Genomic DNA, 27374 nt, shown 5'->3' on the forward strand with positions numbered 1-27374 from the left:
TAGGGTGCACAGATTTTTTTTCTCAGTGTCAGTGCTTCACCCTCCACTTTCAGCAGTCCCTAAACACCTGACTCACAGAGAAGGTCTCTCTCCATGCCAATGTTCTTGTTTCTTTCTCAGTAACACATCACTGTTGCTTGGTACTCTGTGTCATGCCCATGATGGGAGCAGAGGGGAATTCTGTTTTGCTGATCTAGTTTTAGTCATAGAGAAACACTATGCTCTAGAGCCTAAGAGTGAGGTATTTTCAGCATTTCAGAGTTTTTGTCCCTCCTTCCGATGTCAACCAAACTCTGCCTTTTATCTACAGTCTGTCTTAGTAACAGTTTCTTGCCCCACTCTAGGCCTCTCCTTGATCTCTGTCACTATAATTACCACTTGTCTGCTTCAGTCTGGATCCCACCAATGTTCTTTCTCACATGAGCACCTCACATCATGCATGCTGCTCTTAAACACTCTGATTTCATTATTGATACTGATCGCCTGCCCTCCTCTTCACCTGCTCCACAATCAGACTTGCTCTGTGCCCCTTTGAAGTTGCCATTCTATAGGAAACTTTTCCTTACCACCACATGTCCTATACAACCAGTCTCCTAGGTACAAAACAAGTCTTCCTAAACCACAAATTATCTTATAGATTTCATATTTTTGCATTAAAATTAATGCCTTTTATACTGTTCAATTCATGATTCTTAAAGATAATGGTGCAAGGAATTAGTTCATAGACTAAAACCTCTTAAACAGCTCTCAACATACATTTTCTCAGATTGCTGTCCCATCTTGGAACCCTTTCTACTGTCATATTGACCCATTGTGTGAAAGAAAGTTAACTAGGTTATACACTACATTAGAATTTGCAAAATGTTGTGCCATTTGCAAAAGTAATCACCATTGCTTCTCTCCTTATAATCTTCCCCTAATATTCACTTCCACACACATTTCCTTCATCACAAATTAATACGACACTGCAGAAACTCATAAATAAATCTTTGACTTTTTATTAACTGCAAAAGGTCAAATAATATTCTGTCTTCCTAACAATGATTTACACCAAAGTCATAAATATCTGCCTTAGGGTGATGGAAACTAATGTTTAAAATCAATTATTTTGTTATTCAGATACTGAAACAAGTAAATTTAATTAACAGTATTAAGCATCATTACATTTATTTCTGGAGTAGATAAATTATTTTGCTAATACTTGTCATTTCAATTAACATCATTATGTAATTATAAATGGAACTTACACAGAAAGCAGGCTTCCAACCACCAGGTCTGTGGCCTTCTCCACCCCTAGCCTTAGCATACAATGGCCCATCTTCAATCACCCTTTAGAAGCTCCTATGCAAGAAGGCTTCTCTTGAGATTCTCCCAGGAACCTGATGGTTGGTTCAGACCATGTTGAGTCCTAAACAGAACACCCATAAGGACAAGTATTCCTCCCAAAATGCAATTCATTTTGGCTGAAGCTGACTTTGAGAACCCCAAATTCTGTATTCCTACAATTAACACCATGCTGCACCTCTCATGATCCACTTGCGGCCAATTTAATGCACCATTCTCACTTCTTTGTGATCTATTATTATCTTTTGTGCACACACAGGATTTAACTGGGTTTTCTAGTCACCCCACGCTTTCATCCTAATTTTACTCTGTGTTTTTGCCCTGGCCCAACTCCTGCTGCTCTTGTCCATCCTCACAAACCTTCCATAGTAAGCAAACTTTCTTCTATTTTTAAAGGCTCTTTTAATAGTCCCTGTGCTTCCCAGCCTAACTAAAGCCTGGTTATCTCCTAAGGACACGATTGCCTCTAAAACACTCTTATGTGCAGGTTGCCCATTCTCCCATGGTCCACAGACCTCAAGACCCAAAGATAGAGCCTACACCTTTCCCATTATCCAGTCCTACTTCCACACCCTTTTTTCTGCTCCTCTGAGGCTCATACCACTCAGCAATGCCAGTATTAGTTCTCCTTTATTTTCTTTACCCACTGCTCATGCCCTTTCATTCACTGAATTATTTTCTCCCTTTTACCCACTCCACATGTAGCCATAATAATGGATGACTTCTCCTCTAGTCCTTTAATTACTAATGGGGCTTGTTATTTCTAATGACTTTCACCTTCACTCCATATCAGTCACTAACCAAAAAGGTCATACTCCAGACATCATCATCACCCAGAACTCTTTGATGTATGAAACTATACTCAAACGTTTATGATCACATTTCCTACTCCAAGTATCATTCAAATACTCCTGCTTCACTTGCTGTATATACCATGATGGGACCCTCCCCCTCACCAGGGTCCTGTCCCTTTTCTTCCTATCTATCAATCCCCAATCCCCCTTTTAGTCACTGTTTTTCCTATCCAACAGAGGAAAACAGAATATGGACCTATGGGTTCCTATGGCTAGGAACCCATAATGGATAGTTTCCATGTTTCATCACCTCAATTCCCTCTTGCTCCAAGGCTCAAATGCACATCAATTCAACTGTCAGAGCCATCACTATAACTACACCAGTGTTGCTGATCACAACTGTGCAGATTATTCTTTCTCTAACATCATGCATACCACAGTCACATGGGCCTTGATAGCTGTCTAGCAACTCTTCCATGTTTTCATGGGCAGATTTCACTCTCTTTCTTCACAGTGGCTATTTAAACCCTTTTCCTCACATACCCACTCACTTCAGAGGCAACAGAATCCCCAAGACTTTCTGCCTTTACATTTGTGCTTATAGCCACAACCTTTATTGCTCATTTCTCCTGGTACCAAGCATGAAGTATTTCTCCTCCTGTCTAAGCGTCATTCTTCTACTTATTCTCTGGATTCCTCCATTCCTGTCTCCCCAGGGACATTCTATTTATTAGTAACTCTCTCCTATGATTTCAAATTCTGCCTCTTTTATTATCATTTTTGTGAGCAATTATAAATGCCAAAGAATTTCCCATCTTTAAAAAAATTGTCCCCAACCTCATATACATTACAGCAACATCTTTTGAAGGAATTAGTCACATCCTCAGCTTCCATTTTACCACCTCCTTATTGGCTATAATCTGGTTTCTGGTTCCACTATTTCACCAGTGTCTAATTCCAGATTTATATTGCCAAATATTTACTAGATATTTCAATTGTACATGATACCAAAGTCACAGAGATAGCAGAATTTAATATGTTCCCAAATGGTGTCATGGCCTTACTCTCCCACCCCAACAGTTTCCCTGCTACCAAATTTCCATTGTCTACCAACCATTCTGGCCACCATTTTTCATTCTCCTTTGCTAAAACATCCTCCTCCATCTGACTTTTAAATTTTTGTTTCCTTTCATTTTGCATAGCAGACTTAGTCAATCACATAATTTTCCATGATTTCAACAACTAATGGCTCCCAAACCTTTTACTAATCTCTAAATTTAGCTGCTTTCTAGGCACAACTTCCTGGAGTCACATAGCCCACACTCAGCAGGTCTGAAATGCAACTCTATTCCCGCAAAAATCTATTCAATGCCTATAACTCTTTGAATAAAACCATTCATCCAAAACTTTCACATTGAATCATCCTCAGCTCCCTTCCCACGCCTCACACTCTGTATCCAATCAATCACCAACCCGCACAGATTTTCCTTCAAAACACCTCCCTAAATAAGGATCATCATAATCGCTGGCTGAATTATTACAATGGTTTTGGGACTGATCTACCTGCCATCAGTTTCCTCCACACAGCGTAACTTCCATTTTGACTTCTAGAGTCAGCCAATATGCAAATTTGATTTTATAACTCTAAATGGCTTCTGCCCAAGCTTGCTATACTAAGGACTACTATATGTAAATCATCCTCAGTCCACTTGCATGGTGCCGTCATATGGAATGCTCAATACCAGGTGTTAACAAAACTTGGAGAGACTATTTAATTGGGTATTGTGGAGCAATAAAGGAAAATCAAAAAGTAATATGAATCCCATCTCTCTATTTTTCTACTACCCTCGTCCTAAGGTAAGAAACTTTCCCAGTTCATTCTTAGGCTGGAGATGCTTGGTGAATTACAGATGCCAGTGACTTATACTGTACGATGTCGTGCTGTGTTGGCTCCAATTTTATGTTATTTGGATTGTCATTGCATGTGTAATTATCAAGGATGAGTTGGAACACAAAGTATCATCTGAATAAGAAAGATGAGCCTCACAGCAACTCTCTCCTCTGAGACAAGTTCAAGCTTATATTATTACCCCACCACAGTCTACATCATCAACATTTCTAATGCAAGCTGGTACCTCTATATGGATTGCTGTATACTCATTTCTTAATCAAACACTGTTCTGCTTCCTTTAAGTCTCAATTCAAAAGTTGTGTCTTTGTGATTTCCCCAAGTAAAGTGTATTTCTTTATCTCTGCATTCACATACCTTGTAATTTACTGCCAATTTTTCTATCTTCCTTCCACAGTGGTGATTCATCTTATTTACATTCAGAACTTAACACAACACTTGACTTTTAAAAATGTATGTTGAATGAACAATGAATGGATGGATGTGTCATTTTGGTGTCCCTGGAACAGATGTTAAGAGCAGACTTTCAGTTTCCCTCACGCTCAGTCTTCTGAAAGTATTTGTAACTTTTGTACATATTTTCCAATCTCAACAAGCTCACTAGTAAAATTTCGAATTACTCTTCGGGCTAGTAAGATCTAGAATAGTGTTAGAAACTAACAGTTAATATCATATAACCATTCATTTATGCTCATTCATGAGGCTCTAACTTGTGTCAAGTAAGAATCAGTCAGGGCCCAATGAGAAAACAAAAAGTGAGAAAAAGCTTCTGTCTTTCAAAAACTAAATGTGGAGGACTACAGCCAGGCCTGCCCTGAGCAACATTATCTGAAGGAGGAAGACAATGGTAGTAGATAGACCTTTGAATGCTGATGGGGCACCTCCCAAAGCCTTCTGATGCAACAGACATCCAGCCCATAGCTCCAGGCTCATCTAATGTGCCAGATTCTCATGCTACATAGGGTGCATTGATAGCCTCACTTCAAGCATGCTTCTAGAATAAACTAAAGAGACATTGAAATAGTCCATCTACTTATTGATATAATTATATGGCACAAACATCATTTGCACCATTTATTTGTTGATGTGGCAGTAAAGTAAAATGAAAGCCACTCTGAACTAACTCTGAGTCCTTTTTCATGCCAAGATTCAAATGCAGCCAGACTCTTATATCTGGGGTTCCTCAAACAGAGAAAGATGTGTGCGTACACACATACATACACAGAGTCCACAGATCTTTTTATTTTTCCAAGACTTGTTACATCAAGGCCCTAACGACTAGCTGCGGGAGTATCTCTCCCCTAATCAATGCCCCCTACAGAGCTGAACTGCCTCCTACTGTTACCACTGAGAAGTGAGAACTACCTCTGAATTCAGTAAGTGTTTGATGAATTAATGTGTCAGCCCTCACCAAAAACCTGAGTGAGCAAAAATGAACTCTGATGTGTCTTGACTTCTTCCATTATCACTGACCTCCTTAACAGGCCAGTTGTCATCCTAAGAAAATCAGAGATGTGTAAATTAAGAATGAAAAGAAGCACATTCTTTAGTCACTTTGCTAAGAGTATAAAAATGGCCTCTTTCGAGACATTTCTACTGTCACAAATCTTTGAAACAGAAATAGAGACTAGGTTTTCATCCTTTAGTCAAACACAAGTCTCATCCTCTATGTATGTGTGTGTGTGTGTCTCATACAGCCATATGTGTGTAAATAAATATATGATATAGGTAGATAGATGATTGATGATAGAAAGATAGACAGATAAATAGATACATAGATAATAGATTCCTCCATAATTCTCTTAAAGATGTTATTATTTTCCTAAACTAATTTTCCCGCACCCAGCTCAAAACTTAAATTCTCTTTAGAGACCCTCCTGAAAGCTATAATTCTCTGTAATCCTGTAACTACAGCATATAACCAATCCTAAACTTCTATGGTGTTTCTAATCCATGCCATTCATTCTCCCTTTGGGATTCTGAGCTCTGATAGTGGTGTCTATGTTTTGAGATCAGTGATAAGACAATTGGTTTCAAACAATGCTATTCAACTGAGATAAAAAAGAATTTATTTGTATTAGCTATGAGCCCTGCACTGTGCTAGTTCTTGTGTTGGAAAGAGATGGAAACGAAGAAGGGTTGGGTGAGTACTTTCTAAAAGTATAAGATATGGCTCTTCCAGTTTGAATTTGCAGATAGTAGGAAGAACCCAGGGCTTTGTGAGAAGATCCACTATCAACGAGTGAAAGATTTCTGTTTCTTGTTCCATCCAGAGGACCCAAGACTGGCAACAGCCATGCCCCCAGGATGTATTAACTCCTTCATCAGTGTTTCTCAAAGTGTAGTCTCCAGACCACCTGCATTATAATTACTTAGGGAGCATAATAAATGCTGATTCTCAGACCCTGCCTCAGATCTAGATTAGAATCTCTGGAGTATAAGGTCTGAGAATATCAATTTTACCATGCTTTCTAGAAGAGCTATTGATGCGCATAATAGTTTGTGAATCACAGCACAAAGAGTTCAAGAAAAAGACTCTCATTACTATCCACACACCCCTTATCTTCCTCAAAAAGAGAATACTGAAGCTATTGCAATTGGTGTCAAGTCTAGTTTAGTTTGCTCTGCTTCTGCCATTGGTGTCTCTCCACTTGCAGATTCATTCTTCCCCAGGTCCAGAGCCCATTCTAAGTCAACTCATAAAGACCATCTTGAAATTTAGTCTCACTACCCAGACCTGGAAATTGGTGGCCCTAACCATGGCTACTGAGTTGCTGTGTTTCCTGTCCAAAGTCACAGAATCTGGTGTTAGGATCACTGGAAGGTGAGTCCTTGGCCTCCATGAACTCCCCTGGATGAACCATCACTGTGCACTTTATTGGCTCATTCTGTGAAAGTGGCTTTCTCCTCAGCCTTCCTCTACTCTTGCTATCTGGTATCTAACATGAACTCTAGCACTGGGACTTTGCTCTGAATTCAAGACATTTGTTCTACAAAAATTTACTGAATACTATTGAAGGACTAAAGTACAAAGGTGAATACAATTGCATCTTTCATACCTGGCAGTTCATGTAAACAAGTAATCACAATATGTGATAATCAACAGAAAAATGGAAGGGGAAGAGTTGATACTAAGAAGAAAATGTTCAACTCTGCTTAAAGGGGTAAAAAAAACCTACTAAGTTACTTGAACTAGACACTTCAGAATGGGTATAAGTTGGAAAAATGAACCAAGCAGAAAGTGCTCCAGAGATAAGGTCCTATGAGAGCCATGAAACAGCACGACACATTCAAGGGTCTGCAAGTCTGGCTTGTGGGATGACTGGGCTTTGAGACGGGAAAGTGGAAAGAAAACTCTCTATGCTTTCTTCCCTTAAGCTGAATCCTGCTGATCCTACCATCTTTGTGCTAAGTACGGGCAGATCTCCTTTCATTGACCATCTTCCTCTCCAGTTCTGAACTTCACCTACTACATATATCCCTTCTCTTCAACTAAACCGGACTTCTAGAAGTACCCTCTAGACACTAATGGACCACCCCGATTCTTTCAGAAGCATCACTTTTTTAACTTTGCTTTTAAGTTCAGGGGTATATGTGCAGGTTTGTTATAGGTAAACTTATGTCATGGGGGTTTGTTGTACAGATTATTGTATCACCCAGCTATTAAGGCTAATATCCATTAGTTATTTTTCCTGATCCTCTCCCTCCTCCGACTCTCTACCCTCTGATAGACCCCAATGTCTGTTGTTCCCCTCTGTATCAGACCAACTTTTGAAGGCTGAGCCACACCTTGTAAAGAAGTTTGTACTTTGTCCTAACCTTTTTCCTGTCCTGCCCTCCATCCATACCAGTTACATTTTGCTTAGATTCTGACCAGTGCTACTCCAGTCTTAATGTATGACAATCAGGGTTTACCTCAGCCTTATCATCTCAAGCACAACGAAGTTGAGGCTGCTCTGTGTGAATTTCCTTCTCCTTCTCACTTTTCTTCTACTTGAGTTACAAGGCATCATTGCTTGTCTGATCCAGCTGGTATTTCTCAGCAGATCACTGATCTCTGTAGTCCACAGCTGAGTTTTAGTGCCTTCTTAGAAAATACTTCTTGGTTTTGGCATCTTCTGCTTCTGTTCACTCTACACTACCTGCCGAAGTACTCCACAATGCAGCAATCCTGTAAGCTCAATAGCAGAAAATATTTATTTCAGACTAGTATTATTGTTGATTCCAAGATATAGGTATGTATTATTTCTGCTCTTGTCCAAGAAGCTTCCTCATAACAGTGTCACCCTCTTCCCCTGATCATTTGTACTCATGCCCCCACAGCTCAAGCTTCTATTAACTTTCAGCAGAAAGACATGGTTATGGGGCTAAATCTACTTACTAAGGCAACTTAGTACATCAACTCTTCTCTGCTTTCCCACCAAAGGCAACTTGTCAGGCAATAGAGCTTTATTCTGAATGTTTTATCATTATTAATCATGATAATACCTTAATGATGTATCTATCAAAGAAATTATTTTTAAATTATAAATTCTTTGACGGAAGAAAGACAGTAAGAAAATACATTCTTGGGCTAAAATTATGAACAATGAATTTTAGCCCAAGAATATAGCTCGATGTCTGGCAAACATAGATGTATAAACACAATTGTGGAATTTAATTAATTTGCCTCTAACTTTAAACTTTTCTAATAATTTTTAACTCAAATCACAGGCGTAAGAAGTTCCACTTTGACAATAGCAGACTGGGTAAAAACAACTAGAGACAAAATTTGAAAAATTATTTTTTGAAAGCCCAAGAGAGCTGTAAGTGCAATATGAAATTGTAGAGCCAATATCTGGGAAAAACAAGAAGACAAGAGATAAGCCCTGCATTTGGAGCCACTTTTCCTCTTAGGCATTTACCAATTATGAAAGTGTGATTGAGAAACCTAGAAAATCTTATCAAAGACCCTATGATGACAAATGGTAGAGTTCATGGTCTGCCAATGAAGAAGAATCCTAGCAAACCTCAAAATATTAGGGTTGGACTCAAAGGCTCACACCCAAGGAAAAAAAATGATGAACCAAAAACAGCAAAAGGGGCCAGGCATGGTAGCTCACGCCTGTAATCCCAGCACTTTCAGAGGCCGAGGCAGGCAAATCACGAGGTCAGGAGTTCAAGACCAGCCTGTCCAACATGATGAAACCCCATCTCTAGTAAAAATACAAAAATTAGCCAGGCGTAGTGATGGGCGCCTGAGGCTGAGGCAGGCGTTCGAACCTGGGGGCAGAGTTTGCAGTGATTGTGCCACTGCACTCCAGCCTGGGTGACAGAGAGACTCCGTCTCAAAAAAAAAAAAAAAAAGAGTAAAAGGCTTACTGGTAGATATTATCATTCAGGAAATTTATTCAGAAGTTTCCTTGGATTATCACCTATGAGGGAAGGGAAAGAAGCAAATTTGGGCATAGGAAGAAGTTGAGCTATGATAGATAGTCTTAAGAAAAGACTCAGCCAATTCCTCAGGAAGCTTTGAAGCTGAAGTAGCCCTTCAGCGTTTTCCCTAGTTGGGAGAAGGAAGCCAAGACTTTATACCCCTACATTAACCAGTCATTGCATGCAGGCTGCCTTTGGGAAGAGGGTATGACCTAGGCCAAAATGCTTCTCTTTAGCTATGGACAGTATCTGTAGAGGACTGACAGCTTAGGGCTGAGTGCAAGCATCATTCCTGGCAACCTGGGAACTAAACTTGGGCTCATCCTTTGTCAAGAAGGGAGAGAGATAGACAGTGCAACACAGGAATCACTACAGGGACAGAAGCCCAGCTTTAAATCATCTCAATTCCTGACTGGATTAATGTGACCTGAATGCCCCTAGACTAGCTGCCTGCCAGAAACAAATGTAAATCCCCTCTGCAGGAATATAATAGCATCAAAAGACTAAAATTATCTGTAATTTTCTGTATATAATGACTGTCTGAATCACAAATAACCAGGAACATTAGAAGATAAACCCATATGACTAAAAACCAAGAGAAACAGAAAAAAAAAAAAACAGAGCCACAGAGATACAGATTAATGTGATGGTAAACATAGACTTTCAAATAGTATGATTAAAGACTCAAAAGACAAGAAAAAATGGATAGAATATAAAACTAAAAAATAAGTCAAATGATAATTCTAGAACCAAAAATATAATAACTGAAATTATGGGCTTAAATAGCAGTTTAGACACAATTGAAGAAAAAATTAGAGGACTGTGATATAAAAATACCCAATTAATGCATGCAAAGAGTCAAAAAGAGAGAACATATAGATAAAACAGAAACAGCTATATGGGATACTGAAGGAAAATCTAATATATGAGTAATTATAATCTCAGAGAGGAGAGAATGCAATAAAGTAATATTTGGAGGTTAAGAGTTAAGAATTTTCCAAAACTTACAAAAGACCTCAAATCATATATTCAATAATCACGATGAACACTAAGCATGATAAAAACAAAGAAAAGCACGTCCGAGCCCATTACAGTAAAATTACTGGGAAAAAAATGACAGCAAAAATTTACAAGAAGCCAGGTAGTAAACACATTGCTTTCATAAGAGCACCAAGATTTATAGCTGACTTCTTGATAGAAAATATGGAAACCAGAAAATAGTACAGGAACATCTTCAAAGTGTGGAAAAAATGTAAGTGCCAAACTGAAATTTTGTAGTTATCAAAAATATCCACCCCAAAAGGCTAAAGACATTCTGAGCTAAAGACTGAGAGAATTAATTACCAGTGGACCTGTACTAAAAGCAATATAAAAAGAGTTCTTCTGGAAGAAGGAAAATATTCCTAGATAGAAGCATGGAGATGTATGAAATAATAAATGTCAAGAAAAGGGAAGTTATATGTGTTTATCTAAATAAATGTTGATTGTATATATAGTTATAATAAAGTCTGTGGGGTTTTAAATATAGAGAGAATTTAAAATACATGAAAACAAATCACTTATGAATTTGGAGGAAGACAAATGGAACTAAAATGTTCTCAGGGCTTTGAATTGTTCAGGAAGAAGTAAAAGCACTAATTTATTTTGAACCTTAATAAGTAAAGAATTTGTGTTGTAACAAATCAACAATTTTATTTTTCAAGTAATATTTATTTTCCTGGACAGTGCACATTTAGGGCATTAAATCCAGAGGCCCACTCCACTGCTGGGATGCTACTTGATGCCATCATCTTCCCCAGGCTCCACATTTTAGCCTTGTACAGGGTGGTGATATTGTAGACCTGGGGGTGGTTCAGCCTGTGACCATGGCACTCTGGGTTAACCCTCTGGAATTCCAGAGGGATCACTGATCTGGAGGCATACGCAATTTGTTCTCTGCAAAGCCTAGGAGGGTCCAAGCAGGGCAGGCCTGGCTTGGCCAGCCACACTTGTCCTTCCTGTTATGTTAAGCCTGTCTGTCACAAGATGTCCTGGAGGTTCAAAGGTGCAACATTTCCACATGCATGCTTTGCACCCATGAGCCAAGTCTTTACTCCCTCCCCTTTGGACTCAGTCCTTTCTCGTGAAAGTAAGAGGTGGAGGACTCTGCTGAAAGCTTCTTTCTCCCAGTCTCCTCTCTTCAAGGCCATCTCCCATATCTGCAGAGAAGCTGTTGTGAATGATTAGCCTATTCACTCTTCTCCTCACCAATAAAACCCAGACTTCCTGCTTCAGAGCCACATGCCCTAGACTGGAGTTGTGTGAACAGACGAGAAGGCCAGGCTGCAAGTGCTCTGAGTCCACTCAGTTTACTGATTTTCAGTCTGTGTCTCTGGGTATTTCTTCCTTGGTCTCTGGCAGCATGGCAAATGACATTCAGAAACATGGCATCTGCAGATTCCTCCAGGTTATATCATGCCAAGATATGGGCTTCCTAATGATCATGTAAGCCCTGTGAGGGGGATTCACATGAAACTCTATGTAGACCTTCTGGGTTTATAGTCCTTTGAGAACAGTTGCCACAAAATTTGGTTCTGGTGGACCTCATCTGTGATCACCTTCTTCCTTGGGTGTCCTGCCATGGCCTTGGTGCTGCTTAGTCCATTCTGGTGGTCTCTCAGCCCCGTCTCTGATGTCCTGGCCCCCAGCCTTCTGCTGTCTTCAGGCGACAGAGTTGCATGCTGTCTTCCAGGCAACAGTGCCCCTGTAGTACGGCCCTTCCCTCACTTCTCAGAACCTAGCCTGGTTACTAGAACCACCTCTGGATACCACCAGGAAAGGGCTCATTGTCAAGGGGCAGACTCAGGAGGTAATGAACATATGACTGGACCTCATTTTAGCCAATCATTTCCCTCCTCGAGAATAGGCTAGGTGCTTTCCACTCCTTATTCTCCTCCACCTTCTGTGTCACTGGTCCTGCAGATTGCCCTGTGGTTACAGACCAAGTTCCATGGAGAAACCATTTACAAATGTAGTCTCATGCAGGTTGGCCGATCAGGCAGAAGGGGAAAGGAACAGATGAGGCTGAATACTGGTGCGCCATCGTCTTGCATTCCCTATGTACACCAGGTCAGGCTGCTGGGAATCCACAGTCCTGGTAATTCTGAACTACCCAAGAACCGTCCCAAGAGGAAGGAAACCAATTCTCCAGGATGAGATTTGTGAATCATAGTCTGGTTGCAAGTGGCTGGATTAGGAGTGGGGACTAGAGTACAGGGGTCTAGAAACAAGGGCTAGGAGGAGCAGTAGAGGGAGAAAGGCATAATGGAAACTGGGACGCTGATGCACGTGGCAGTGGCAAATGCATGGTTTAAAACTAACAGAAGAAGAGCTGGGTAGAGGGATCCTTAAGGTAGCATAGTGGGCAGGGATGATGTCAGTCAGACAGGGTAACAGATAGAGCAGGAAACCAAAAAAGTTGGATGAAACAGGAGAGTAGGATACAGGTCTGAAAACTGAGGAAAAACAGGAGAAAAGAGGGCTGGAGGACAAGAACATAAAGCAGCAGAAAAAGGTGAAAGCTGGGGTTGAGAGGGAGAAATTCAAGGTAGCTTTCTTGTCATTTTTTCAAATGAGAGCTGTACTTACTTGTTCAAGAGTCACAATGAGTAACTGGGATATGCTCAGACCAACTCCAACTTGTATCTCCCATCCAGTCCTCAGAATATTCCCTGACTGAATGCCCACTGCGAAATATATATTCCTCTCCCTTTTGGTCTAGTGAGGAGGCCCTACCAATCGGGGAAATGGTCCCAGTTTCCAGGTTTAAGGGTGATCATGGAAAATAGAAGAGAGAAGGAAGGGAGCTGTAATATTAGTCCCTGTTCTTGGAATATCATGTAGTTTTGCCCCACTGTAAGCAAAGGTGGATCAAAGGGCTAAGATAGAGTTAGGGAGCAGGGGCCTAGGAGAGTGGTTCTGAAGCAGGAATTGGGAAAATGGGAAAAAATCAGTGCCCCAGCCTCCTTTCCCTACTACAGTGTTCATAGCCCTTTCATATCATTTCCACCACTGCACACATTCCACACAATGAATATGTGTGATTAGAGATATGTCCATTTGACCACGGAGACCAGTGAAAACTAGAGAAGGCAGTACCATAGGAAGGCAGTGGGTCACAAAGCAGGTTGGACTAGAACTTGGGCAGGTAGGAGACAGCATAAAATGACAAAAAGCACTGAGCAGCAGCATTGTCTCCTGTGTCTCTGAACAGGATCCTGTAGGGGATGCTTCAGTGTAGAAGTGGACTTTTTATAGCTTACCTCTTGGTCCCTGTGGTCCCATGGCTTGATGCCTCTTTTTTTATTTTTATTTTATTTTTAAAATTTTTAAATTTTAATATATTTTAACAGTGTAAAGAGGTTTTTTTAATTGTGTATATGTAATATTAGACAAAACTATTTAAAGTCAATAAATTTTTATTCAAGGAATTCCATGTTGTGAGTTCTTCCACTGTCCATCAAGGCCAGTTTAGAACCTCTAAAGAGCTGGAGTCAAAAGATTTATCTTCAAGTTAGCCCTTTTTAATGAAACTGAAGCTTAATTTAATCCAGTTGTCCTGTCAGCCCATAATCCTTTTATTTTGGCTCTGTCATCTCCTTTTTAATATGGATTTTTTTAAATTTATTTTATTTTATTTTAGACTCTGGGGTACATGTGCATGTTTGTTACATGAGTATACAGTGTAATGATCAGGATTGGGATTCTAGTTTATCCACCACCCAATTAGTGAAGACTGTACCTAGTAGTAGGTCATTTTTTGGAGCCCCTATACCCCCTTTTGAAGTCTCCAGTGTCTATTATTTTCATCTTTATGGCCATGTGTACGTATTGTTTAGCTCCCACTTATAAGCAAGAACATGCAGTATTTGGTTTTCTGTTTCTGTGTTATTTCGCTTAGTATAATGGCCTCCAGTTCCATCAATGTTGCTGCAAAGAATATCTTTCTTGTGGCTGCATAGTATTTTCTTTATTCAATCAACCATTGATGGACACTTAGGTTGGTTCCATGATTTTGCTCTTGTGAATTGTGCTGCAATAAATATGCAAGTGCAAATGTCTTGTTTATATAATGATTTATTTTTCTTTGGGTATACACCTAGTAGTGGAATTGCTGGATTGAATGGTAGTTCTATTTTTAGCTCTTTGAGAAATCTCTATGCTGTTTTCTACAGAGGTTGAACTAATTTACATTGTCACCGACAGTGTATAAGTGTTACCTTTTCTCCACATCCATTTCAACACTTGTTGTGTTTTGACTTTTTTTTTTTTTTTTTTTTTTTTTGAGACAGAGTCTCGCTCTGTCACCCAGGCTGGAGTGCAGTGCCGTGATCTCGGCTCACTGCAAGCTCCGCCTCCCGGGTTCATGCCATTCTCCTGCCTCAGCCTCCTGAGTAGCTGGGACTACAGGCGCCTGCCACCACGCCCAGCTAATTTTTTGTATTTCTAGTAGAGACGGGGTTTCATCGTATTAGCCAGGATGGTCTCAATCTCCTGACCTCGTGATCCGCCCACCTTGGCCTCCCAAAGTGCTGGGATTATAGGCGTGAGCCACTGTGCTCGGTCTTTTGACTTTTTAATAATAGCCATTCTGACTGGTATAAAATGATACCTCATTATGGTTTTAATTTGCATTTCTTTGATGATTAGTGATGTTGAGCATTTTTCATAGGTTTGTTGGCTTCTTGTGTTTCTTCTTCTGAGAAATGTCTGTTCATGTCATTTGCCCGGCCTATAATAGGGCTGTTTGTTGTTTCTTGTTGAGTTGTTTGAGTTTCTTGTAGATGGTAGATATTAGTCCTTTGTTGGAAGCATACTTTGCAAATATTTTCTCCCATTCTTTAGGTTGTCTGTTTACTCTGATGAGTATTTATTTTGCTGTGCAGAGCTTTTTTGTCTATTTTTTGTTTTGTTTTGGGGGTCTTTGCCATAAATTCTTTGCCTATGCCAATGTCCAGAAAAGCTTTTCCTAGGATTTGTATAGTTTCAGGTTTTACCTTTAAATCTTTAATCCATCTTAATTTTTGTATATGGTGGGAGCCAGGGGATCCAGTTTCACTCTTCTGCATATGGTCTGCCAATTTTTCCAGCACCGTTTATTAAATACAGTGTCCTTTTCTAGTTGTTTATTTTTGTCAATTTAGTTGCAGATCGGTTGATTGTAGTCATGTGGCTTTACTTCTGGGTTCTGTATTCTGTTCCATTAATCTATATGTCTACTTTTCTACCAGTGCTATGCTGTTTTAGTTATTATAGCCTTGTGGTACAATTTGAATCCAGGTAATGTGATGCCTACAGATTTGTTCTTTTTCCTTAGTATTGCTTTGATTATTTGCACTTCATTTTTTTCAATATAAACTTTAGGATTTTTTTCCTAATTCTGTTGAAAATGATGTTGTTAATTTGATAGGAACTGGGTTGAATCTGTAGATTGCTTTGGGCAACAGGGTCATTTTAATGACATTGATTCTTCCAATTCATAATCATGGGATGTTTTTTCATTTGTTTGTATCATCTACATTTTCTTTCATAAGTGTTTTGTAGTTCTCCTTATAGAGATCTTTCACCTCCTTGGTTAAATATATTTCTAAGTATTTTATTTTTTGTGTGGCTATTGTAAAAAAAAAAAAAAAGGCAAAACTACAGTTACTTTCTTCAAAAAGAAGATTCTTTCCTTGTGTTTTCATTAGAAACTTTAGATTTCTAGAAATTGATGGACTAGCCTACACAAACATACAAATAATGCAAGCCTACATCTGTGACACATTGTTTTAAAAAAAAGTTTCATTTTAGTTTAGTGCAAAAATTAAGTTTATAATTCTTACCAAGTGATTATTACAAAATGTTTATTTTATTAAATCCAGTGCATTCACAAGGTGTTAATACTTTATTTATCATTTCTACCAACTGCATTATCTAAGTAAACCAAGCAAGGACTTTTATCATAAATGTAGTCAATGATTATTAATACTTTTTTTAAAAAGGACCTAAACTTCTTAATCCAGTCTATCATTAATGGACATTTGGGTTGGTTCCAAGTCTTTGCTATTGTGAATAGTGCCACAATAAACATATGTGTGCATGTGTCTTTATAGTAGCATGATTTATAATCCTTTGGGTATATACCCAGTAATGGGATGGCTGGGTCTAATGGTATTTCTAGTTCTAGATCCTTGAGGAATTGTCACACTGTCTTCCACAATGGTTGAACTAGTTTACACTCCCACCAACAGTGTAAAAGTGTTCCTATTTCTCCACATCCTCTCCAGCACCTGTTTCCTGACTTTTTAATGATCACCATTCTAACTGGTGTGAGATGGTATCTCATTGTGGTTTTGATTTGCATTTCCCTGATGACCAGTGATGACGAGTATTTTTCATGTGTCTGTTGGCCGCATAAATGTCTTCTTTTGAAAAGTGTCTGTTTGCATCCTTTGCCCACTTTTTGATGGGGTTGATTTCTTCTTGTAAATTTTTTTAAGTTCTTTATAGATTCTGGGTATTAGCCCTTTGTCAGATGGGTAGGTTGCAAAAATTTTCTCCCATTCTATAGGTTGCCTATTCACTCTGATGGTAGTTTATTTTGCGGTGCAGAAGCTCTTTAGTTTAATTAGATCCCATTTGTCAATTTTGGCTTTTGTTACCGTTGCTTTTGGTGTTTTAGTCATGAAATCCTTGCCCATGCCTATGTCCTGATGTGGCACATATGTGCCATGGAATACTATGCAGCCATAAAAAAAGATGAGTTCATGTCCTTTGTAGCGACATGGATGAAGCTGAAAACCATCATTCTGAGCAAACTGTCGCAAGGACAGAAAACCAAACACCGCATGTTCTCACTCATAGGTAGGAATTGAACAATGAGAACACTTGGACACAGGGCGGGGAACATCACCCACCGGGGCCTGTCGTGGGGTGGGGGGATGGGGAGGGATAGTATTAGGAGAAATACCTAATGTAAATGATGAGTTAATGGGTGCAGCAAACCAACACAGCACTTGTATACATATGTAACAAACCTGCATGTTGTGCACATGTACCCTAGATCTTAAAGTATAATTTAAAAAATAAAATAAAATAAAATAAAGTAACATAAAATAATAAAAGGACCTAAACTTTCCCCAAGTTTCAGCACAGGTAGTTTTATTATATGTTACATCTAGTAGATAATTTTTAAAAATAGTTCATATGAATGAATAGTTTCAAATAGAGTAAATATATTCTACCATGTTACAAAACACAGCAAATCAAAAGCAATTACCAAGTTGAATAATAAGTCACAAAGAAATAATTCTGGCTTGTACAGGAATGTGTAGTATATTCAACGCTCTTAACAGTTACCCACTAATACATATTTCTAAAGCTTAACTTGGAGTTCAAAGATGAGTTTCACAGTAATATAATTTTAACCTTCATTTACATTCATTTTTATATATTACTAAGATGCCTAGTCTATGTCACAATGATGCTTTCCAGTGTCCACAAATTTTAGTTTCAAGATGTGCATATGTAATTCACTAACATATGGGACAGTTCTTACTATTATTATACCAACTATCCTAAAAAGAAAAATAAAACCCTACCTTACATAGAACTCTGAACATGGTGTAACTTAAAACAGATTAGTAAAACATGATTTTTAAATATTTTATCCATTTTCTATATATGTGTATAAACTTACCTATTTAATATATGAGAGCTACAACTTTATTCACTGAGAAATTATGCATTAATTTTCTCCAACCATCTTTCTTACCTTAACTCAAAAATCTTATGACTTGCTGACTCTGCTTCCATGAATTTCAAACTGCATTTTTTTTTTTTTTTGGAGAAGGAGATGGAAGGAAGGTAATAAATACACTAAACAGAAATAAGCCTCCCTCAAATTAAGCCCTTTTTGTGTAAGTTCTTTTTTACTTCTATAATATTTCTTTAATACTTTAAGAGTCAGTTACACAGGCTGGGCACGGTGGCTCATGCCCGTAATCGCAGCACTTTGGGAGGCTGAGGCAGGTGGATGATTTGAGGTCAGGAGTTCAAGACCAGCCTGGCCAACATGGTGAAACCCCATCTCTACTAAAAATACAAATATTAGCCAGGCGTGATGGCAGGTGCCTATAGTCCAAGCTACTCGGGAGGCTGAGGCAGGAGAATGTCTTGAACCCAGCAGGCAGAGGTTGCAGTGAGCCAAGACTGCACCACTGCACCCCAGCCTGGATGTCAGAGTGAGATTCCATCTCAAAAAAAAAAGAGTCAGTTACAATGTTTCATCTTTAACACTAACACAAATAAATTACTATAGGGTAAGTCTGCCCTATCATTTTGGGACCTAAAATTCTAAATATGTGGACAGAAAAGTCAATACTTCAACGTTCAATTCTGAAACTTAGAACAGTTCTATGATTTGACTAAATGGGTCAAAGCAGTTACAAACAAACAATTCAATAGGTGGTTGGTTATTCTGCTTTTGGAGGTGGGCAAAGAACAGAGAGTGCAAATGGAATAAGAAATAAAAATTGTTTCCCATTTTGAGGGGGAGGTATGATCACAGGGCAGTTTAAACCTCTGTAAGTCCATCTGACCTATCCAACCGCCTAAGATGAAATTTTTAATTTTTAAAGTAACCCCCATTCTTTCCTTGAGACTTTCTTTAAACTGATTGGTAGTCACATCTCCAAGTACGATCAGAGCTTAGCAATTTGTTGAATAAAATATTACGAAGGTAAAAAAGACAGACTAAATTTTAAACTAGAAAAAAATCTACTCAAGTATCACATTCAGTTTTCAAGTCATTTACTGACCCAGCTCAGCTACAGATTTGGCTTCAATCACTCCTGAACATACTCACACCCACAACAGGCACCCCAGCCACTGATCTGCTTTATGACACACGGCCATACAGTGAGAGATGAATTCTCCAAGCCCAACTTTAATAGAATTCTAAAAGTAATTTCTAACTTTATGAAAATGCTTCTTCAGAAAATATTTTTCTATCACTCCTTCACCTCCTAAACTGACGGATGTGTTTTTTTTATTCTAAGCTAAATCTGAACTTGCAAAATTGATTCCAGACAGAAAATCTCTATAAATTAAATCAAAAACAAAAATAGATTATACTTTGGATATATGTGTGTTTATGTGTGTGTGTCTGTGTATGCGTGTGTGTCTGTGTGGGTGTGCATGTGTGTATACTGATTGGAATCCTCCAGCATTTTTAAACCAAATTAGATATGAATTTTGGGATTCTACTACTCACAGCTCAAAATCCATAATGAGATTATTCCATATTGCTTGCCTGTATCAAAACATCTCATGTACCCCATGAATAAATAAATACACCTACTATGTACCCACAAAAATTAAAAAAAAATCCATAGTGATTTAAGTATGTATTTTCTCCTGTTTCCTTCTTGGCTACCCATCTTCCTGCCAAAATACTTCAATATAGCCATGGCTCAAGTTTAATGAGAGGAGACAGAAGTTTTTGGATAGCTTTTTGTTTTTTTGTTCTTTTTACTTTGGTGATCAGGGTGGCACATAATGGTTCTTGGCCATTACATGGAGTCACTCCCTGACGTATAGCCCTGTGGCTAAACTGGCGTCTCTGTGATTTTCCCAGCTGCCTCCCTGGGAGTGGTATTGTCACACCAGCCAGAACCGTTCTTCCTAGCCCTTGCTTCCAGATTCTCATGTGGCTTCTCAAGGGACATCCCTGGAGCTCCATTCTCTTCATTTTTGGTGGGAAACAATGCATTGGAGCAAAGTTCTTATAGTGGCTACACAAGAACTAAAGATGGCCCTTTAGGGGGCTCCTGTCACACTTCAGCATAGCTATTCATATTGTTTGCCCATTTTTAATGGGATTATTTGGGTTTTTTTATTTTTTGCTGATTTGTCTGAATTCCTTGTAGGTTCTTAATATTAGTCCTTTGTCAGATGCAAAGTTTGTGAATACTTGTTCCCATTCTGTAAATTGTCTGTACACTCTGCTGGTTATTTCTTTTGCTATGCTTTTGGGGTCTTAGTCAAAATTTTTTTTGCTCATTCTACTCAGCCACTAAGAAATAATGAAATAATATCTTTTACAGCAACTTAGATGGAACTGGAGGCTATTATCCTAAGTTAAGTAACTCAGGAATGGAAAACCAAATACTGTGTGTTCTCACTTGTAAGAGGAAGCTAAGCTATGGCTATACAGGGGCTAACAGCATTGCATAATAAACACTGGAGACTCAGAAGGGGGAAAAGGGGCTGAGGGATGAAAAACTACCTATCGGTTACAATATATACTATTCGGGTGACAGATTACACTAAAAGCCGAGACTCCAGCACTGTGCAATTCATCCATGTAACCAAAAACCACTTGTACCCTTAAAGCTATTGAAATAAAAATAAATTAATTAAAATAAATTCAATTTAAAAATGAAATAAAATAGCTTTGCTATGGGTCGTTGTGAACTGTTCCCCTCTATGTGGAGCTAAAGACCAAAATATCAAGACATTGCCCCATCGTTAGGGCAGGGCTCTGTATTACCTAAGCATTTATAAGCAAATAGAGAGACTACCTCTTCTAGCATTTGTAATACTTCTCGGCGTTCAAACCACAAGACGGACAGTCAGACCAGTTAGTTAATACCAAGCTCACAGGCTCTCATACATACACAGTCTTAACACAGGAGCCAATAGGAGAAGAATCCACTTTCAACTGCATGACATGTGATAGAGTGGTAGGGTGCTCTGTGGTGTAATCTTAGTAAATTTTTCTTTTGACTTCAGGTTGAGGCAGGCGTTGCTTTTTGTATCTATGATTATATAGTAGAGAATGTAATTGACTTGGAACTTTTTGTATTTTATTATAAATTGACAGATTATCATTGTATATATTTACAGGGTGCAAAGTGATGTTATGATGTATGTATGGATTGATTAAATTAACTAAAATATCCCTCACCTCAAATACTTATTTCTTGTCTTGAGTGTTGTATTAGTCCACTCTCACACTGCTATAAGGAAATACCCAAGACTGGGTAATTTATAAAGGAAAGAGGTTTAATTGACTCACAATTCTGCATGGCTGGAGAAATCTCAGGAAAATTACAATATTGGCAGAAGGGGGAGGGGAAGCAGGCATCTTCTTCACAAGGAGTCAGGAGAGCAAGGTGAGTGAAGGAAGAACTTGCCAAGTGCTTATAAAACCATCAGATCTCATGAGAACTCACTCACTATCACCAGAACAGCATGGAGGAAACTGCCCCCATGATCCAATCATCTGCCACCAGGTTCTTCCCTCAACACCTGGGGATTACAATTCAAGGTAAGATTTGGGTGGGGACACAAAGTCAAATCATACCAAGTATCAATTGATATTTTAATTCTTATTTGTAATAAAGCTGCTTGGAACTTTATAAGCCAGTCAACTCATATCTACCCCAAATACAAAATACCATATATGCAAGAGGTTAGTGTGCACTGCATGGAATGCAAATTCAGGCTCATTGCCTAATTGATACAGATCATTCTTGCTGTTTGAAATTGGCTCAGCACTTTTTCTCTCAAAATTTTCTTCCACTTTTCTTAAAACATGATATTAAGAAATGCTCAAAACCAACCTGTAAAAAAAGAAAAACCTAAAAATCCCAGTTAATGAGAGATTTGACCCCAGAGGCCTCTGTCTCCAAACTAATTACAATTATAATCAAGGGACTGTAAAGAATAAGCAGCCTCGCTGCTGGATTTTACATACCAGACATGTTCAAGTTCTCAAATTCAAGAATTTTTACTTGATGGCATCAACTGAGGATAATTTTTAAGACCAAAAATTAATAAGTAAACTTGAATTGTGTGTCATTTGAATCAAAAGTGAAAGAATTAAAGATACTGTAAGAGAAATGGTGAGAGAATTTATGGATGCTGCTTTGACTGTAAAGTGGGGCTTAAGGACTTTGTGAAAACAGTGACCCCACCCTCCCAATAAGTGCACCTTAGTGTTGACAATTATGCTGAGCTTCCACCGTGATCTGATTTATGCCGGTGAACACATCTAACACACACACACACACACACACACACACAAACACACACACCACCCCATGAATCAGATTCTGATTTGTTTTACCTGTGACGATAGAAAGGAATGCCGAAGATCACTTAACATGATTTTTGCCCCTTTCTTTGTCTTATTAAGAAGACAAATTTACCTAAAAGAACCTCTTCCCTAAAAGAAAATACTTATGGAAAAGAAAAAGAAGCCTTGTGTAATGCTTGTTCTGATGTGTCTACAACCAATATTACCAATAATTCGGAGACCTCTGGAGATGAGGGGACTTGTCCTGAGATTTCCCTTGGGGACAGAAATATTTAAGACAAAAAAAGTTTCAAATTAAAAAAAAAAAAGACTCCTACTTTAATGAAAAACTTCTACCCACATAAAAACAACCTCCAGGGGCTTTGTTGAAAACTGTTAAGATAAAATATATCCCACATTTTATTCTTTGTAAAAAGGCTTATTATGTTCTCTCCTATTAACTTTCTCCTCGGGGTATTTCTGATGTCTGCAAAACATATTATAGCAGTTTCTTGCTGAAAGGTTTTGCAATGCTGTCATTGAATTAAATTCAAGAAATGACGAAAACTGTGAACAAGCATTGGAGGACTTAAATGAGGCACCTATTAAATAAGAGATGAGGAGGTAAATATAAATATCTACCTAATCCCGTCATACAGCAGACCCAGGAGAGGCTGAATGTGGGGCCAAGGTCTTCCTGAGAACTCCTCTTCAGAAGAAACTGCTCACCTTGCCGACCAAATGCTAAATTAGCCTTTCCCTTGCCAAATGTCACTGTGACCTGCATCCTTTCTCAATCAAATGACTCCCTTTCTGAAAATGTTGAAGAGTCTGCTCTCTACAAAGCAAGTTCTCCAGGCCAAGGCAGCAGAGTCCATTAGGTGGCGAACCCTGAGGGCTTCACATTCATACATGTCCTTCACTTTCTAATTTGACTGCAGGGACAGTGAGTCTGTCTCCAAGAAAGTATGGAAAAGGAGGGATGGAGGTAGTGTGGAGGAGAAGACCACAGTGTGACACTGGGGCCTGTCTCCATTATCCACCTACAATGATTGTCCTGCCCAGCGTGGCCTCATCTACATGTTTTAAGAGTCAGTCCAATGCTGCTTGACTGCTTGTACTCAAACACAGTATTAGAGGTCCCCTTTAATTAGGGTGCAAACCAGCTTCTTCCATAGACCATAGTTTAAAAAGCATCCTCTTCTTATGATTTATAAAAAGCATTATGATCATACCTAACAACATATAAAAACTGGCAAGAAAAAATATCATCCATAATCTCACCTCACTAAATGGGGTTCATTTTAGAAGAAAAAGCTGGAAAGCAGGAGGGACTCTAGCCTGGCTTCCCATCAGGACACCAGCCTGGCTTCCCATCAGGACACCGAATGATGCTTCACTGGTCACAGGGTCACAACCCAGGATTGCTGGGACATCAGGGAGAGAGACAGTCTAGGTTAGCACTTCCATGTGTACAGTAAAGGGCAGATGTTCCTGCATGCCCAGCTGAGGAAAGGTTGTGACTGAGTAGTCAGCTCCTAGAGGCTGACTCTCAGACAAGACTGAGTGACCCTGAAGCTAAGGGCTGCAGAACAAGCTACCCACACCAAGGATGAATGAGGGGTGAGGGTCGCCACCAGACCTCAGACTCAGATGCTCCAGCCTGCACTGAGGTGGGACTGGGACTGAGTCAGCCACCAGGCCCTGGCTGTGCCAAAAGAGCCCCCATGGATTCATCACCCCCAAACTTCAGCATCGGATGAATATTCAGGGAAAAGGGTCATTACCACAGTGGCCAGTAAGGCAGAGGATAGAGCAAAGACCTGTTCATGTGCTTCTGAGGTCATCTGATGGCCATGAGGGGACATTCATACCCTGCCCTACACACCCAGATACCATTTTGGTGAGGACCACGGGGAGGGGCAAGAATATGAAAAACTGAGAATTATCCCAAGAGACTGAGCTAACCTAACCAGATGAGAACACACTTAGATTTCTCCTTTCCCCACAAGGCAGAGAGAGGGTACGGAATGGCAGGATAAGCACTCAAGGGGAAGATTAGGTAAGTTACAGGAAAAAAGAAAAGGGAAGTTACATTTCGTTTGCATATCTCAACACAGAGTAAGTACATTTTCTACCTCTCTTTATAACATTGCAAAGATCATCCTCAAGCCTAAAGCTTTTTCTATGACTTTGGTTCTTTCTTCAGAGTAGATTCCCAGAAGGGCTATAATTCGGTTTAAAGTTTTAAAGTATCTAGTTATACACTGCCAGACTGCTTTCCAAAAGAAATGCAGCAATTTTGACGCTTTAAAGCAATGCATGTGAGAGTAACAGCTTCTCTATGTCCTACTTTCTAAGAACTCCCTTACATTTCCAGGGAAGCAATGGAACATGGAATATGCAATAAGAGCAGGAAAAACACACCCTGACTCTCATGCATTCTGAGTGCAGATTTGAACTCTGATTTGTTTCAAGGACTCTAATTCAGATTTGCATAGACTGTAGTCCCAAAGATCCCACCCTTCAAGGTATGTGAACTCGGCAAGTTATTCATACTTTTTGCACTTTCCTTTCTCATATATAAATAGGGATAAAAATATCTACTTCCAGGAGTCATTGTGAGGATTAAATAAAATACATTTAGAAAGTGCACATTACCTATCACCTAGTAAATGCTCAATAAATGCTAGCTATTTTATTTTTGGATTAGCAACTCCATGCCTCGTCCATCTCTGTTCCCTTAGGACTGGTAAAATGCCAGGCCTATGGTGATATTTAATAAACATTTGTTTAATAAATGCTGAATGTATACATTTTCATGCATATATTTTCATGTTCACACTTGCCTACAGGGCAGGAAAAACTTGAAGAGGCAAATTGTGTGAATCCCCGGATGCAAAGCCTCAGGGTAGCAAGTGTCAGGAGCTCCTCCATACTCAAAAACAAAGACAGAAAACATCCCCCACAGGATGCTGATAAATCAGTGAACTATTTTGGAGAGGAAATGGGGAGGACATGAGACATCAGGATAAAAATTTAAAGATGCATTGTATGGGGATATGAAATCAAGAATACAGAAAAGAATTAGAGTGATAGGGGACAGGAGAAGATACAGTTTTTCACAGCTGACATGGACACACAACAGAGTTTTTGTGCAACCAGCTGACCCAAATATTAAAACATTCTTGGTATTCAGAAAACCGGCTGGGTGCGTTGGCTCACATGTGTAATACTAGCACTTTGGGAGGCCAAGGCGGGTGGATCACTTGAGGTCAGGTGTTCAAAACCAGCCTGGTCAACACAGTGAAACCCCATCTCTACTAAAAATATAAAAAAGCCAGGTGTGGTGGTGCTCGCCTGTAACCCCAGCTACTCAGGAGGCTGAGGCGGGAGAATCGCTTGAACCCGGGAGGCAGAGGTTGTAGTGAACCTAGATTGCGCCACTGCACTCCAGCCTGGATGGACAACAGGAACGAAACTCCACTTCAACAACAAAAAAAAGAAAACTTCTTTGTGTGAAAAACTGAACAGCAGAAACCAGCGTGCCAGAGGCTAAGGATGGAGGTGAGATATCCCTGGAAGGAACAAGGAGGTGGCTCTGAGAAGCATTCACTCCCTGAAGGAAACCAGGACATATACATATACATATATTTTGATAGCTTGAGGAAAATAAGGATGCTGTCCTGGGGTAGACAGGAACCCATACTGTAACCAGATATTACTGGGCCCTGTCCTCTTCCCTTCTCAAAAGTGTGAACATGTCCAGATGGGGCATTCAGGGCGACAGGTATGATCACTGTCACTCTCAAGGTCTTCTCTGGCCCTCAGGCAGTGAGTCTCTCTACTTTCGTCATTAGCCACAGGGGTACTCATCCATGCTCATGTACCAATAGCTCCCTTTCCCACCAGAGTCCAGAAGGTCAGCATGGCTGTGGTAGGCCGAATTATGGCCCAAAAGATTTCCAGGTCCTAATCTCTAAAACTTGTGAGTGTTACCTTGCATGGTGATACTGTTTAGATATTTGTCCTCTCCAAATCTCATGTTAAAATGTGATCCCTGGTGTTGGAGGTGTGTCTGGTGCAAAGTTTTTTGGTCATGGGGACAGATCCTTCATGAACATTTTGGTGCTGTCCTCAAAGTAATGAGTATTTGCTCTATTAGTCCACACGAGAAATGATAGTTAAATAGAGCCAGGAACCTCCCTCCTCTATCTCTTACTTTCTTCTTTCTTGCGCTGTGATACCTGCTCTCCTTCCTTTTCCACCATGAGTGGAAGCTTCCTGAAGCCCTCTTCAGAAGCAGATTCTTGTGCCATGCTTCTTGTACAGCCTGTGAGATAGTGAGCCAAATAAACCTCTTTTCTATACAAATTACTCAGCCAGGTATTTATTTATAGCAACACAAATGAACTAAAACACCTGCTTGCTTATTCCACTCATTGCCTGAAAAAAAAAAAAAAAAGATGCATACGAAATAAAACTTCTGAGATCTTCCCTACCTCAGATGCTGTATTCCAGCCTCACATTTGATTTCTATTTTGTCTGTGTATAAAATTATATTTTGGGCATCCTAGAAAGTTAAAGACATTTTTCCTTTGTCTTCCAGCTTTTATTTTTGCCGTTGAGAAGTTGAAAGCCATTCTAATTCCAGATCTTACGCATATGACCTCTTTTCTCCCTAGGAAAGGTTTTGGAATCCTCTCTGCCCCTAGTGTTCGGAAATTTCACATTAATTTACATTTTAATAGGTTTTGTTTGATCAACTTTGTTGGCACTCAGGGGCCCTTTCAATCTGGAAACTTCATGT

The sequence above is a fragment of the Gorilla gorilla genome, chromosome 1 (genome assembly GCF_029281585.2).
Source record: "Gorilla gorilla gorilla isolate KB3781 chromosome 1, NHGRI_mGorGor1-v2.1_pri, whole genome shotgun sequence".
In the NCBI taxonomy this organism is placed as follows: domain Eukaryota; kingdom Metazoa; phylum Chordata; class Mammalia; order Primates; family Hominidae; genus Gorilla; species Gorilla gorilla.